General features: G+C 45.8%; 1 protein-coding gene across 2 annotated transcripts in view; it reads left to right on the forward strand.

Annotated features, from left to right (window-relative positions):
- The first annotated feature begins 1,821 nt into the window (after window positions 1-1,821).
- SGPP1 (sphingosine-1-phosphate phosphatase 1) overlaps window positions 1,822-14,607 on the forward strand; it is a 40,631-nt gene continuing 27,845 nt past the window's right edge. For both annotated transcript variants that reach the window (XM_083617325.1, XM_083617327.1), the window contains exon 1: window positions 1,822-2,123. The gene's annotated coding sequence lies outside the window, so the exon portion shown is untranslated. The remainder of the gene's footprint in view (window positions 2,124-14,607) is intronic.

A 14,607-nucleotide genomic window follows, 5' to 3' on the forward strand; every position in this document is an offset into this window, starting at 1 on the left:
AACTTCTGGTTAACAGCCAGAGGCGCTGACGCCTTCACCCGAGTTACAGAAGCACTTCCCTTTAATCCGCCAACTGCAGAAAGAAAGAGGATGCATCGCTGCAAAAAAGAGGATGTGTATTTGCGTAAGAATCACATTCCCAGATTTATAACCAATCTGTGCTCAATTGCACAACAAGCTTGTGATTAGGGCATGAGCGAAACAGGGGCACAACGAGAAAAAGCGAAAGAAATTTCTGAAATATTTTGTAATATTGCAGAGTTGGAAGGGAACACGAGGGCCAACTACTCAAACCCCCTGCAATGCAGGAATCTTTCACCTAAATGAGCTCATGACTCTGAGATTAAGAGTCTCATGCCCTACCAACTGAGCTATAATAATAATAATAATAATAATAATAATAATAATAATAATTTATTATTTATACCCCGCCCATCTGGCTGGGCTTCCCCAGCCACTCTGGACAGATCCCAACAGAACATTAAAATTACGATAAAAGATCAAACATTAAAAACTTCCCTAAACAGGGCTACCTTCAGATGTCTTCTAAAAGTCAGACAATTGTTTATTTCCTTGACATCTCCTGGGAGGGCGTTCCACAGGGCAGGTGCCGCTACAGAGAAGGCCCTTTGCCTGGTTCCCTGTAACCTCACTTCTTGCAGTGAGGGAACCACCAGAAGGCCCTCGGAGCTGGACCTCAGTGTCCGAGCTGAATGATGGGGTTGGAGACGCTCCTAGCATGACATTTGATATTTAAAAAAACACCACCATGAAAAAACAACAAAACAGATCTCTTTTAGGTTTCCTTACACACCTTAATCCACACTCTTGTCCCATTGAAGCAATGATTCTTTAACATCAACTTCGTTGGACTGGTCATGTTGTGCAGATGCCTGATGATCGTCTTCCAAAGCAACTACTATATTCCGAAATTAAAAATGGAAAGTGTCATGCTGGTGGTCAACAAAAAACGGTTTGAAGACTCTCTCAAGGCAAATCTAAAAAATGTTGTATAAACACTGTTTCCCAGTTAACACTGGCCTGCAAGGACTCCAGTTAGAGAACAGCCTTTACCAAAGGCGTTGTGGGCTTTGAAGACACTCGAACTCAGGACGCAAGGGAGAAATGTGCTAAGAGGAAGGCACACTTGGCAAACCCTCACCATGATCAACTCCCGCCCGGAAACCTATGTCCCCACTGTGGAAAGACGTGCAGATCCAGAACTGACCTCCACAGTCACTTACGGACTCATTGTTAAAACCATGTTTATGGAAGACAATCTTACTAGACTACGAGTGATCGCCAAAGTAGATCTCCTGCCCTCTGTTTTTATGACTTATCCCCACTGAAAACAGGTGATAAGTAATAGCCAGGAGGATATACTAACATATATCGGAAAAAATACTAACATAAATTAAAAAAATGTCTTATGCCACCGTTTCATAGTCCCAGTACAAATTCTGTTCAAAGCTTAGTTAGGGGAAATGTAAAGGGCACCCTACAATTCTGAATTTGACTCAGGATCTGAAGCTGGAGATTTATTTTTTCTTTCTTTTTTAATGCGTGGCCCACCCCTGGAATATGTGTAGAAATAAGCAAGCACCTCTGAGCATGTACAGAGTGTTTTTCTTTCCCTACCACTATATGGTTGTTGCACACACTTAAGGGTGCCTTTGGAATATGCTTGACACCTGACGAAGAAAAGAATGAGACTGGTGTAGCTGTGTGGGTGGCTGGAAGAGTCTTATCAGCTCTTTTCCAAGCTTCATAGCAGACGTGAGTTTCAAGTGCAAAGTGACTTTGCGGATCACGTGATCCCCCAAACTCCTGTAAACAAAACTCTTCCAGTAAGCTCTGTTCTCCTCGCCTTCAGATGTAGACACACCCTGGACTGGGAGAGCTTGGCTTTGAGCCTTCGCCATGAAACGGTTTTGCATTTCATCTAGATATCAAAGCTCCCAATTCTATCTATGCACAGAGCAGAAGAGTAGCGTTTAAGAGGCAACTCTGACTTTCGCCAGCTAAAAAACGAACAAACAAAATCTTCTCTGAGGTCTGGAAGCGTGAGAAATAGAACCTGATGCTTATCTATAAATTAAGCCATATCACGCATCTTTGGGAAGGTGAGAGGAGTTATTTTCTTTATGCCGCTCTTATAATTTTTTGGCATTTAGCTCTTTCTTTCTTTCTTTCTTTCTTTCTTCTTTCTTTCTTTCCTGTGCCTTTTAATTGTTTCAGTTATCCTGTAAACAGCCCAGGAAATATGATCAAAGGGCAGTATTAAAAACAAATACAATAAATAATACTTTTGGCACAGTGGATGCCTTTTTCGAAGAGAAATACTTCAACAGAGAATGTCTATGTGGAGGAACCCAAGATTGTACAGGATTTGCCGTTCATGTTTATACATATAACTTTTGCATTATTTTTTCCTTTATTGTACTATTTTTTCCTGCTTAAGAAAACATTGAAATTCATTTTATTTTTTCTACTTACTAATTTTCTACTTTTTTTTAAACCCACACACAGACACAAAACCCTGCTTTGTTGGCATCTGTTATTATTATTGCATCTCACGCAGTAGCCCATATTCTCCTTGTTTATCCCTGCACATCTCCCCTTCCTCTGTAGTTTCTCTGTGTCAGAATTATGACTGTAAACACTTTGGGGCAGGGACCATTTAAGAACCTATTGATGGCACCTTATAAATACATACATGCATGCATAAAATACAGTGGTACCTCCGGTTAAGTACTTAATTCGTTCCAGAGGTCCGTACTTAACCTGAAACTGTTCTTAACCTGAAGCACCACTTTAGCTAATGGGACCTCCTGCTGCTGCCGTGCTGCCGGAGCACAATTTCTGGTCTCATCCTGAAGCAAAGTTCTTAACCTGAGGTAATATTTCTGGGTTAGTGGAGTCTGTAACCTGAAGTGTATGTAACCTGAGGTACCACTGTACTGGGTCCCGCCCCCCCCCCCCCCCGTTTTCATTACGTATCAACCAAAGGTGGAGTTTGGTCTTTCAGTGGCGCCCAGTGTGAGTCCAAAATTTGCCCCTCCCTCCTCTTCTTGCCTCCCATTCTGTACATGCGCTGCATCATACTGCGGCAAATCAGGATGAATGGTCAATTGGTTGTCTGCAGGCCATTTTTCCAGCAGGAACTTGCAGAAACTCAGCACCGGCACGTCTCAGGTGGGCGCCATTGCCATCATTAGAAAACAATGGAGGTGTTCACGGTGAGCTCCGACACCTCTCTTCTCTAGAAAAATAGCACTGGTTGTCTGGAAGCGCTCTCATTCCACACAGTGGCCACAAAGAGCAATTAATGCACAATTTTGGGGAACAACAGCTGCAAAGTGCCGTGTAGGGCAAGTGGTTATTCAAGGCACTGACAAACAAAACACCTGCAAGCCGAGAAGAAGAAGAACAGGTGCAAAATACTGCGCTTTGTTTGATAGGCAACAGTGACGTCTCCGCAACCTTTGAGGGGAAATTTGCAGACGGTGTGCAACGAAGGGCATGCGCTGCACAATGAACAAGGTCATAGTGACAGTGTGCAAGGTGGGGGCAGCAAGAAGCAGCTGGTCTTTGAGGCATATTGATCCCAGGCTGTTTGAAGCTGGAGTTGAGGATTAAATGACTCTCTGGTGTTATTTTCCCCTCAGCTACTTCCTTTGTGTTTAGCAAAGCATAACACAGGTGGAGAACATTTTTCAGGCTGAGGTGCATGGTCCTTTGGGTCAAGGACCGCAATACCTCAAGGACAACCTCTTTCCGTATGAACCCACCTGGACCTTCCGAGGCGCATCATCTTCCGAGGCGCATTAAATGACAGTATGGACGAGCGTTATGTTTGTGCATTAAAGTCGCAACATGCGCATAGGGAGACGCAACATACGCACAAAACCCGTTGAGGCCACAGGTGTCGTGATTGCCAAAGAGACAAGCTGCTTCTCAAACTGAAACTTACTTCCAAAGAAAGCTTGCTATCCACATTAAACAACAGAATGGAATGTGCCTGTCTTGGAGTTCAAAGACATATTCCAGCAAGGCAAAAACATTCAAGGAGGGAGCAAGATAGGCCTGGTGAGGCAGGGGGAGGGTTTAGGGGTGGCGGCTTGGAGAGGTTATGTGAGGGTGCTAGCCTGCTGGGGTCCTAAGGGCCAAGTAGGGGAAGGATCCTGGGAACTGTGGTTTTGCAATTGCAGCAGAGTGCCCAGCGTCCCATTGCACAAAATTATCAGTCCTAATCCAATGGCTTAAATCAGCTTTAAGTCTGTAGTGATAACGAGGCCCTGGTTTTAAAGCTGTCTTCCAGGCATGCATCTTCTGATTAGGCAACGCTGCCGGCATCGTAACTATAGATTTATAGATTGTTAAAGGATTTGTGGCGGTGTGGCCTGATTCAATAACAACCAGAAAGGAAATGGATGCAGATATCACTTGGAAAGTGAAACAAAGCAATTGGTTGTGGGTTGCCAAATACAGTGGTACCTCGGGTTAAGTACTTAATTCGTTCCAGAGGTCCATTCTTAACCTGAAACTGTTCTTAACCTGAAGCACCACTTTAGCTAATGGGCCTCCTGCTGCCGCCGCGCCGCCGGAGCACGATTTCTGTTCTCATCCTGAAGCAAAGTTCTTAACCCAAGGTAATATTTCTGGGTTAGCGAAGTCTGTAACCTGAAGCATATGTAACCTGAAGCGTATGTCACCCGAGGTACCACTGTATCATGTTAACCAAGTTAACCTTGCTACCTTTATTTTCATCCTATACTTAAGAATTATTTGAGAGGCAGACTGGTATTACCATCTTACGATATGGTTACAGTAAGGCTTTTAAGCCCATTAAAGAATGAACAAAAATAATGGAGAGAGGAGCGGAAAGAGAGAAAACAGGCAGGGGGAGCTGGATTCCTGCAAGCGTTCTGCTGACAGAGTTCTTTTAGCAGCGCCTTCTGTTTCCTTCCTTGCTGCATTGAATTTGCAGATCTAAAAGTCACAGCTCTAGCACTACCCCCTTGCAATAAGCAGACCTTTTCACACATTACAATTTTAGAGTGACACCATGCGTTGCAAGCGTACGACACATATAGTGTGATTGCAGCAATTGCATATCTGTAAGCATGTGTATTGTACAGGGTGGAATGACATTTCCCCTCCAGGGTGTGGGACTGTGGGTGGGTGTCAGAGAATTCACCCCACCCACCCACCCAGCTGCTGAAAGAAAATGTGCAGAGGACTGTGGTGTTGTGCAGTCTACCCACTTCCCATACAAACACTGCTACTGTATGCAGCACCCCCCACCCACCCAAGGGTTGCCAAAGACCCTCTATTGCCTAGGGCGGAGCCGCAAAGCTGTGCGTCAACACTGCCCCCTCCAATTCAGGATGCATAATACTCAAGGCCAGTCAAGTTATTTGGCACCTGACAATCCCACAAGCACCTCTCCCCCTCTCAATAAAGTAAAACATTAAGTTAAAGAAACAACACTATAACTCATGTCTGCATCTCATATTAGGTTCAAATGATACCTCCATCCCGTTGCAACACAGCATAAGAACATGCGAAGGGCCTACGTGAACACACAGTCTACACCTGGCAACCTGACCTGTGTTTGGCTGGTTACGTGAAGGGTCCCTCTGAGAGTCTTGACACACACACACACAAAGATTCTGGCCCAACTAGGGTTCCCAAAATGTGAAGGGCTCCTTGCACTTTGGGATGTGTGTTGAGTCCTCTCACGTGCTGGCTGAAGCATTGGCAGCAGTGTGTCTGAATAGGGCCGGCCCTAACACTAAACAGCAATCGGAGCTCCTCAGGCGGCAAATCGGAGGTATCATGAAAGGTAAGCCCATTGCAAGACCTCGATCTCTGCTTCACAAAGTGCTGAAAGGGCTATGATACCAGTGCTTTCCCCCAAAGAATTATGGAAGCTGAGAGTTTGTTAAGGAAGCCCCTATACCCCTTTGTTATGTACTGAGTTGAATAGGATCCAAACTGCAGCAGTCTGATTGGTCCTAGAACAATAGGATCCAAAAGGCAGCAGTCTGATTGGTCCTAGAACAATAGGATTCAGAATGCAGCAGTCTGATTGGTCCTAGAACAATGCAGCAGTATGATTGGTTGGCAGGAACCACCCAATCATGTGTTACGAAAAAGGAGCAATGCTGCTGAGTGCTCCAGATGGCTGGAAAGCCAAACAGGATGTTGCTGTTTTGGGACTGTACCGTGGGAACAAGGAACAGTCTATTATGTGCACTGAGCACCGGATGTTAGCTCAGAGTGTCACATGACCCTGTACCAGAAGTACATGGGTGGAGTTATTTCTCTCTCTGCTGTGGCTGCTGAGGAGTGCAGACATGTTCTTTTCTGCACTGCTGGAAAGACAGAAATAAAGGCATGTAAATACATTTCTGTCTGTCTCTCTCCCCTCCCTGGGGATGGCAGGGGGGAGTGGTTGTGTTCTTCTCACGTTGAGGAGGATCGGCCGATAGAGACCTCGCCTTGTCTTGCCGGGAGCCGAGACGGGGGAGATCATCAAGGAATCCAAGCCGGGGGCACCTGGAGAGTGGCCAATTCCTCTATGATGGCTTTGAAGATTCCAACATATGGTAGCAGACGCTGCTGGTTATCTGATCCATGGGAATCAGCATGAGAGGTGAGAGGTTGATGGATCGTGTGCCATCCTCTGCACCAAGGAAAGAAGATAACGTCTGCATTGCAGCCAGAAGCTGAACAGACGGCTGGACACCAAGAGGGGGTGTTTTCCAAGCATCGGAGCCCCAAAAAGGTATGCTGAAATATCGGGCTAAAAGTGTGAATGCAGATTGAAGCTGGTTCACAGGAGAGCTGCGTTTGGAAAAACAGCTCTGAGAGCCTAGGCTTGCATACCAGGCATTTTTGTGGTTAGATAACGAAGAAGAGGTATGCAAAGTTGCAAAGCAACGACGGTCAGTCAGTGGAAAGTTACTGACACGTGGGGCTGGCTCAGTCAGAGCGAAAGAAGTTGTTATGTCTTCGCTTCTTTGCAAGGACAGTGAGACAACTTGGAGATTGCCTGCCTGAGAGAGGCAGAAAAACAGCTCAAAAGAGCTTTTGGATTTTACTAGCTCGAGGGTGGAGAGCTGAGACTTGGATTCAAAATGGATGCCAAGGACAGGGGGAGGGAAGAACGGAGTTCTAATTCCCCCACTGTTGTTGCTACTGGAGATGATGCTGTAGCTTTGAACGTTGTTCGATGTAACAATTGTGGACAGGCTGGGCATCTTCAGCGGAACTGCAAGAAGCCACGCCAGCCGAAAGGAGCGAAGGGCCGCTCAGCAAAGCCTGAGGCAGCAGGCAAAGGTCATACCAAGTCTTCGGTGAAACCTGCAAAGGCCCTGATGGCGAAAGGAACCACGCCAGATGTTGGAAACTCGTTTATAATCGATGCGGGCTGTTCTGTTCATATGTCCCCGCACAGAGGACTCTTTTCAACGTTTAAGAAGCAAAGCTTCGCTGTGGAACAAGCCAACGGTCAGAAGCTGGAAGCGACCGGGATTGGAACTGTGTATCTCAGGAGTCTGAACCTGACTATACACGATGTTTACTTGGTTCCTGAATTGAAGTTCAATCTGCTGAGTGTTTCGCAGATTGCAAAGAAAGGACTGAAACTGTCCTATGATGCTGAGAGCTGCAAGATCTTCAAAGATGGAGAGTTGTATCTTTCTGCCAGAGAGAAACATGGACTGTATTTGTTGGACTTTGAGCAAACAGATTACATGGAATGTAATTCTGAGTCTAACTTGATTTCTCTTGCAGGTGTGACCAAAACGAGCGCCAAGAAGGTGGCCAGGGTCGACAGAGCGTTTCAGCGGGTGTATGCTGATGTGATTGGTCCTCTAGAACCATCTAGAGGCAATGCAAGATTTTATCTTGTGTGTGTGGATCATTTCTCTAACTTTGTCTGGGTTTATGTGTTAAAGAGGCCACAGGAAGCCTTGGAAAGGTTTCAGGAGTTTTGTGACAAGGTTAAGGATATGCATGATGCTAACATTGATTGTCTTTTGACAGATGAGAAGCAGATTTTTCTTTTACAGGATTTCCAGAGGTTCCTGCACAAGAAAGGGATAAGACACAAGGTTGCTGTTTCAGCGGAAGCGTGGAACAGGGGTGTCTGTGTACGGGTGAACAAAGAATTGCAAAAGGGGATGAATGCGCAATTGCTTAGTTCACATCTGCCACATGAGTACTGGGCGGAGTCACTCATGTCGTTTTGTTATGCGTGGGTGAGAAAGGTTTCGAAAGAGTTGGGAAGTTCTCCTTTTGAGAAACTGTTCCACAGAAAACCTTCTGTTGCCCATTTCAAGGTTTTTGGGTCTCATGTGAGGACAGAAGCTCCAGGTGGAGTAAAGAATGCCAGAGGCATTTTTGTGGGATATGAAAAGGGTCTCTACAGAGTAATTTTGTCTGAATCTGGTCAGGTGATTCTCACAAAATTTCTAGAGAGTGCTCCTGAACAGGAGAGAGTGATAGTGCACACATTTCCCACAGAGGACGAGTCAGATGATGATGATGATTTTACAGATTACAGTGGTACTGAGAGCGACAGTGATAGCTCACAGAGCTCAGTTGTCACAGTCATTGAGAGGAAATCTCACACATTGGATAGACCTTCACAGGTGAAGGATGAACCACTGTTTACTGTTGGAACTGGTTCTCCTAAGAGTCCTGAGACTGAACCAGTGAGTAGAGAGGATCAGCACCTCTTACGTAGGTCTGAGAGAGTCACAAAGGGTGAACCACCCAAAAGGTACTCAGAAGAGTTTGCTAACTTAGCTGTTGCATGTGTTGCTGTTGTACACAACCGAGGACAGGTTGGAGCTGTGTCTAAGTCAGAGACAAAGACACAACAGAGAGTTGCTAGCCAAGGTAATGCAGATGCACTCATTCCTTGGAAGCCAGACAACCAGAGAGGTACACTGGGGAAACCAGTGGCGGGGAGTTCCAAGGGTGGAACTGAAACAACAGGGGAGTGTTATGTGTATAACAACTGTTTGTTTTCTTCTCTGGATCACGCTTTGCTTGCCGCAACACGCATTGATTCTTTTGGGGGAGGTTGTTACGAAAAAGGAGCAATGCTGCTGAGTGCTCCAGATGGCTGGAAAGCCAAACAGGATGTTGCTGTTTTGGGACTGTACCGTGGGAACAAGGAACAGTCTATTATGTGCACTGAGCACCGGATGTTAGCTCAGAGTGTCACATGACCCTGTACCAGAAGTACATGGGTGGAGTTATTTCTCTCTCTGCTGTGGCTGCTGAGGAGTGCAGACATGTTCTTTTCTGCACTGCTGGAAAGACAGAAATAAAGGCATGTAAATACATTTCTGTCTGTCTCTCTCCCCTCCCTGGGGATGGCAGGGGGGAGTGGTTGTGTTCTTCTCACGTTGAGGAGGATCGGCCGATAGAGACCTCGCCTTGTCTTGCCGGGAGCCGAGACGGGGGAGATCATCAAGGAATCCAAGCCGGGGGTACCTGGAGAGTGGCAATTCCTCTATGATGGCTTTGAAGATTCCAACATCATGCTCCAGATAGAATTGAATCCACAACCTGATTGGCTTACAGTAGAATTCCGGAATTAGCCAATCATGTGCAGCCCATTGTGTAAATAATGTATATAAAGCAGATACCTTGAGGGGACTTTCATTCATTCCTCCTCACCACTATGAGCTGAATAAAGAGCATGAAATCACTTTGCAACTCAGTATATTTCACCCTTGCAGGGCTAAAGTTCTCAGGGTGGTATAGTAGTATATCTAGGGCTATTTTTCGGCTGGAACTCGGTGGCACTCAGTTAAGTCACCTCTCAGGTGGGCACCATTGTCATTACAAGAGAACAAGGGAGGCATTAATAGTGAGTTCCGGCACCTCTTTTTCTGGAAAAATAGCAGTGAGTATATCCCTCTTCCCAGGGAATCCAGGGATTGCAGCTCTCTGTGGGGAATTTGCTAACTACTCTTATCACCCATATCAACCAACAGCTCCCAGAATTATTTGGGCAGAAGCCATGGCAGTTTAAAGTGGCATAATACTGCTTCAAATGTCTAGTGGCCAAACCCTCTAGTATTACGTTGGCTGAGGGAGCTTGCAATCCTAACCCACTTTCCTGAGAGTAAGCCCCACTGAATTCTGTAGGATGTTCTGCCCATTAGACATGATTAGGATTGCATAGTAAGTGCATCTTTCTAAGGGTTAGTCAGTGCTCCTCAAGTAGTTGCTGTCAGGAGTGCATGCAGGAGCCAGGCCCTGTGACCAGTAGGACTTCACAGGACTGGGGCCTTCCTAAGTTTGTTCTGAAGAGGCAAGGCGTGGCCACACAGGTGAGGCCACTTGGTAACTCACAGCACCTGGTGGCAAGAGCCAGGAAGGGGTATAAGGTCAGCATTTCCCTTCGGCTCTTTGCCACAGCAACATGTTTCCTGCCTAGCTGTGTTTGGCTCCTTGACTCTTAATCCTTGGACACCTGACTTCACGACTCCTTGCTTCTTGATCCTCGGACCCCTGACTTCGCAACTTCTTGCTTCTTGATTTTTGGACCCCTGACTTCGCAACTTCTTGCTTCTTGATCCTCGGACCCCTGACTTCGGGACTCCTTGCTTCTTGATCCTCAGACCCTTGACTTTGTGACTCCTTGCTCCCTGACCCTTGGACGCTTGGCTTCTTGACTCCTGGCTTCTGGACTCTCGTTCCTGCTCCCACCCCGCCATCTTGCCCCCGGTCCTGACGTCCTCAGCTGGGACTTTGATCGCCCATAAACCAGACTGTGACAGTTGCAGAATATCAAGAGTAAAAAAAAGTAAAGGTAAAGGACCCCTGGACAGTTAAGTCCAGTCAAAGGCAACTATGCGGTTGTGGTGCTCATCTCGCTTTCAGGCTGAGGGAGCCAGCGTTTGTCCACAGACAGCTTTCTTGGTCATGTGACTAGCATGACTAAACTGTTTCTGGCGCAACAGAACACCATGATGGAAACCGGAGCACACGGAAATGCTGTTTACCTTCCGTCCGCAGCGGTACCTATTTATCTACTTGCACTGGTATGCTTTTGAACAGCTAGGTTGGCAAGAGCTGAGAGAGAAATTGGATTTAGCAAAGTGTTAAAATACAGGCCATACCAGTTTCTCATGTTCTGGAAATCGCCTGGGAGATCAGCAATTAATCAAAGATTAAGAGAAGATAATAGGCCATTAGCAAAGCTTATCGTACCACAAATATGCATGCCACCCAAAAACATTATTGAAACCTTCTAAATCCAAAATGTCTGTGTTCTCAAGAAGCAGCCAGTCTTTCAACCAGCAGAATGCTGCTGATTCATAGTAAAGTTTAAGGTCTGGCAGGGCAAATCCGCCTCTTTCCTTTGCATCAGTTAATATTTTAAATTTTATTCTAGGCTTCTTGCCCTGCCAGACAAATCTAGAAATGTCTCTCTGCCACTTCTTGAAACAGTCCATCTTGTCCAAAATTTGCAATGATTGAAACATAAATAACATTTTTGGCAATACATTCATCTTTATAGCTGCAATTCGACCCAACAAGGAAAGCTTCAAATTTGACCATATTTCTAAGTCTTTTTTCACTTCTGTCCAACATTTCTCATAGTTATCTTTAAATAAATTTAAGTTCTTAGCAGTCATATTAACCCCCAGATATTTTACTTTCTTAACTAATGTTAAACCTGTCTCCTTCTGAAATTATTTCCATTGTCTCCGTCTGCGTTTAAAAAGGAGTAAAAGTAACTGAAAATTGAAACTAACTTTATTGTTTGAACTGTTTTTAAAAGGACCAATACAAATAGAAACTGTTTCCCTCTAGAGGAAGCCATTGAAACTGTTACAAGAGCTGAGCTGGGGGAATTTCCAGCTGCAAGATAAAAAGCTGTGAGATTCTGGGACTGACCTTGAATCGGTTAAGAATGTCGACAGAAGAGGCCTTAGTGGTTGCATTAAGTAAGATAAATGACTCACTGGAACAGCTTAACAAGAAGGTGGATGTGGTAACCACCAAAATCAATAATTTGGGACAAAAAGTGAACATCAATACAGAAACTATTCAGAAATTGATACAGGAATCTACTTTGACATGGCAAACTGCAGAGAAGGCTAGGGAGAAAGTTGTTGCTGTTGAACCTAAAGTAACACAATTGGAGAGAGAGAGAGTCCCAGCCTTACAGATGCAACTTGATGACCATAAGTTAATGCCCTCTATGATCGAATTTAAAGAAAATCAGATTTTGAGGATCAGAGCCCTACCTGAACTGGAGAAGGAAAGTTTGATAGATCCCCTCACACAGGAATTTGCTGATTTTTGGGACCTGGACTTGGGTCAAGAAGAGATTAAAATTGTGAGGGCCTTTAGACTTGGAAGAGGAGGGAAAAAAGAGAAGAACAAAATAAGAGACTGTTGGAACTACCAGAAGAACCTAGAAGAACAACAGTCAAGAGTGGAAATTTTGAAAGACGTCCCGAAATATCTTTTGGATCTTAGTTTTAACTACGGAGATTTGGTTGCCCTGCCGAGAAGGAATAAAATCATCTCTAGGTGGGAGTTTCCCCGAGATCTACTCTTCAGTCTCAAAGGAAGGAAAATAAAAATAAGATCAGCAGAAGACAAAGTAAAGTGCATGTATAAATACGAAGAAGACTTGCAGAAGGGACTTGGAAAAGAGTTAAGAGCCTCGGACAGGAGATTACCAGGTTGGTGGACTATATGGAATTGGCGGAAATGACTGGCAGAATCCGAGACCAGGGAGAGGAGACGGTGGAAGAAGATTGGAAAAAGTTTAAAGACTATTTATAGAAATATTGTAAAATTAATGAGTGTTAGAAAAATGTTGGAATGAAGTTATTTGGTGTCAGGGGCTCGGGAGCAGGAGCACAGGGGAGAGAGGAAATGGAGAGCGAAGGGGAAGAATCCGAGGGCAGCGTAGGGGAGTATGACAGTGACCCGAGAGATTCCATGAGCTTCTCCAGCGAATCAGAAGATTCCCAGAAGGGGGCGCCGATGGTCAGGGCAAGGGGGGTGCCAGGGGGGACGCACCAGAAACAAGGAGCCAGCGGGGAACCCCAAAGCAGCAGCGGGGGATCAGGACCAGTTTCCCCACCAGAGCGTAGTGGGGGGGGGGAAGAGTCACAGGTGTCAGGACCAGCGTCTCCTCCAGCGGGGAGAGAAGATGAGTCAGGGCTGACCACGCCTCCATCGGAGAGTGGGGGAACGGAGGGGAGGTCAGTTGCAGCTAGCCTCCCCGAAGGGGGAAGCAGTGACAGCAGCAGTGAAACGGTCAGGAGGAAAGTTGCTGGCTGGGCGCGCGCGCCAAGTTCAAATGTACAGGCGCGGGGGACAGCAGGAGACCCGGATTGGGAACCAGCTCCTAAAGCCCGCCGGAGGGAGGGGGAAGGCTCAGGGGATTCAGCGTCAGAAGAGTCTAGAAAGGGCGAGACCCCGACGGACAGGCGGAACCAGAGGCGGAAAGAACAGAGGAAGAGGTGGAGCAAGGCTAGAGTCTTAAACTGGTGTCTGGGGGGAGGAGATTCAGACGGAGCATCAGCGGTCTAGACTTTGAGACGTAGAGCTGCACGCTGCGGCTCTGGAAGTGAAACTGAACTTCAATAAAGACTTTCGTACTTAACAACGAAGCGGCGTTGGTCCTTTGTGAGCTGGGACCTCGGGCAGCTCTGACATATGGCTTTAGTAGAAATGTTAGAAGGAATTAGGTACAAATAGATTATTGGAGTATTAAAGGGAAAATAAGGTTAAAATATGTTAAGATAATTATATGACAGAAAATAGAGGAAGATGGAAAGGAATTGCTGAAACAATTAATAGAAATGGAATACAAAAAGGGAGGTGTGAGGAGGTTGTTGAAACAAGTGAATGAAAGATATGATATTGAAATGGTATGATGTGTGTTTTTAATTGTTTTTACTTTGCTTTGTTTAGTTTATTGTGTTAATGTTGTGTTGTGTATTGTTTATACGTTGTATTGTATTGTTTTTTTCTTTTTTTCTCTTTTTTCCCTTTTCTTTTTTCTTTTTTGTAATGTTTAAAAGTAATAAATATTATTTTTTTAAAAAAAGGTCTGAAGGTCCCTGGCTTTCCACAGCTCTCCAAGTCTCCTCCCACCCCCTGTACATTCCCCAAGCAATCTGAGACTCTGTCGCCTTGCCTATCTTTGCTTCTCCCTCTTCATACCTCTTTGGGTCTGGGCGACCAGGGAGGAGGGGAGCTAGTTGCAGCAGGAGGGGGAGACCTCTTGCCTTCTTGACCACCCTGATTCATCTTGGCCTCTTGGTCCCCCTCCTCTCCAGCCTCTGCTTCTGTCTCTGATTCTGGACCGCTCTCTGCCCCAGCCTCTTCCTGCTCACTAAACCCTGTTACCACTTCATCTTCCAACACCAACACCTCCCTGTCTGCTCCCTCTCCTCCCTCTGACCATGCATGGCGTCCAACCACCACTCCCTGGGCTCCGAGCTGTCTTCCCAACTGGTGCCTCCCACTCCTCCTCTGTCTCCAGCATGACAGTATAGTTGCATCAGTGTCTGCAAGATCCCATCATCTACAGACAAGTACTCA

This window comes from Podarcis filfolensis (assembly GCF_964270895.1).
Source record: "Podarcis filfolensis genome assembly, chromosome: 1".
NCBI classification, from domain to species: domain Eukaryota; kingdom Metazoa; phylum Chordata; class Lepidosauria; order Squamata; family Lacertidae; genus Podarcis; species Podarcis filfolensis.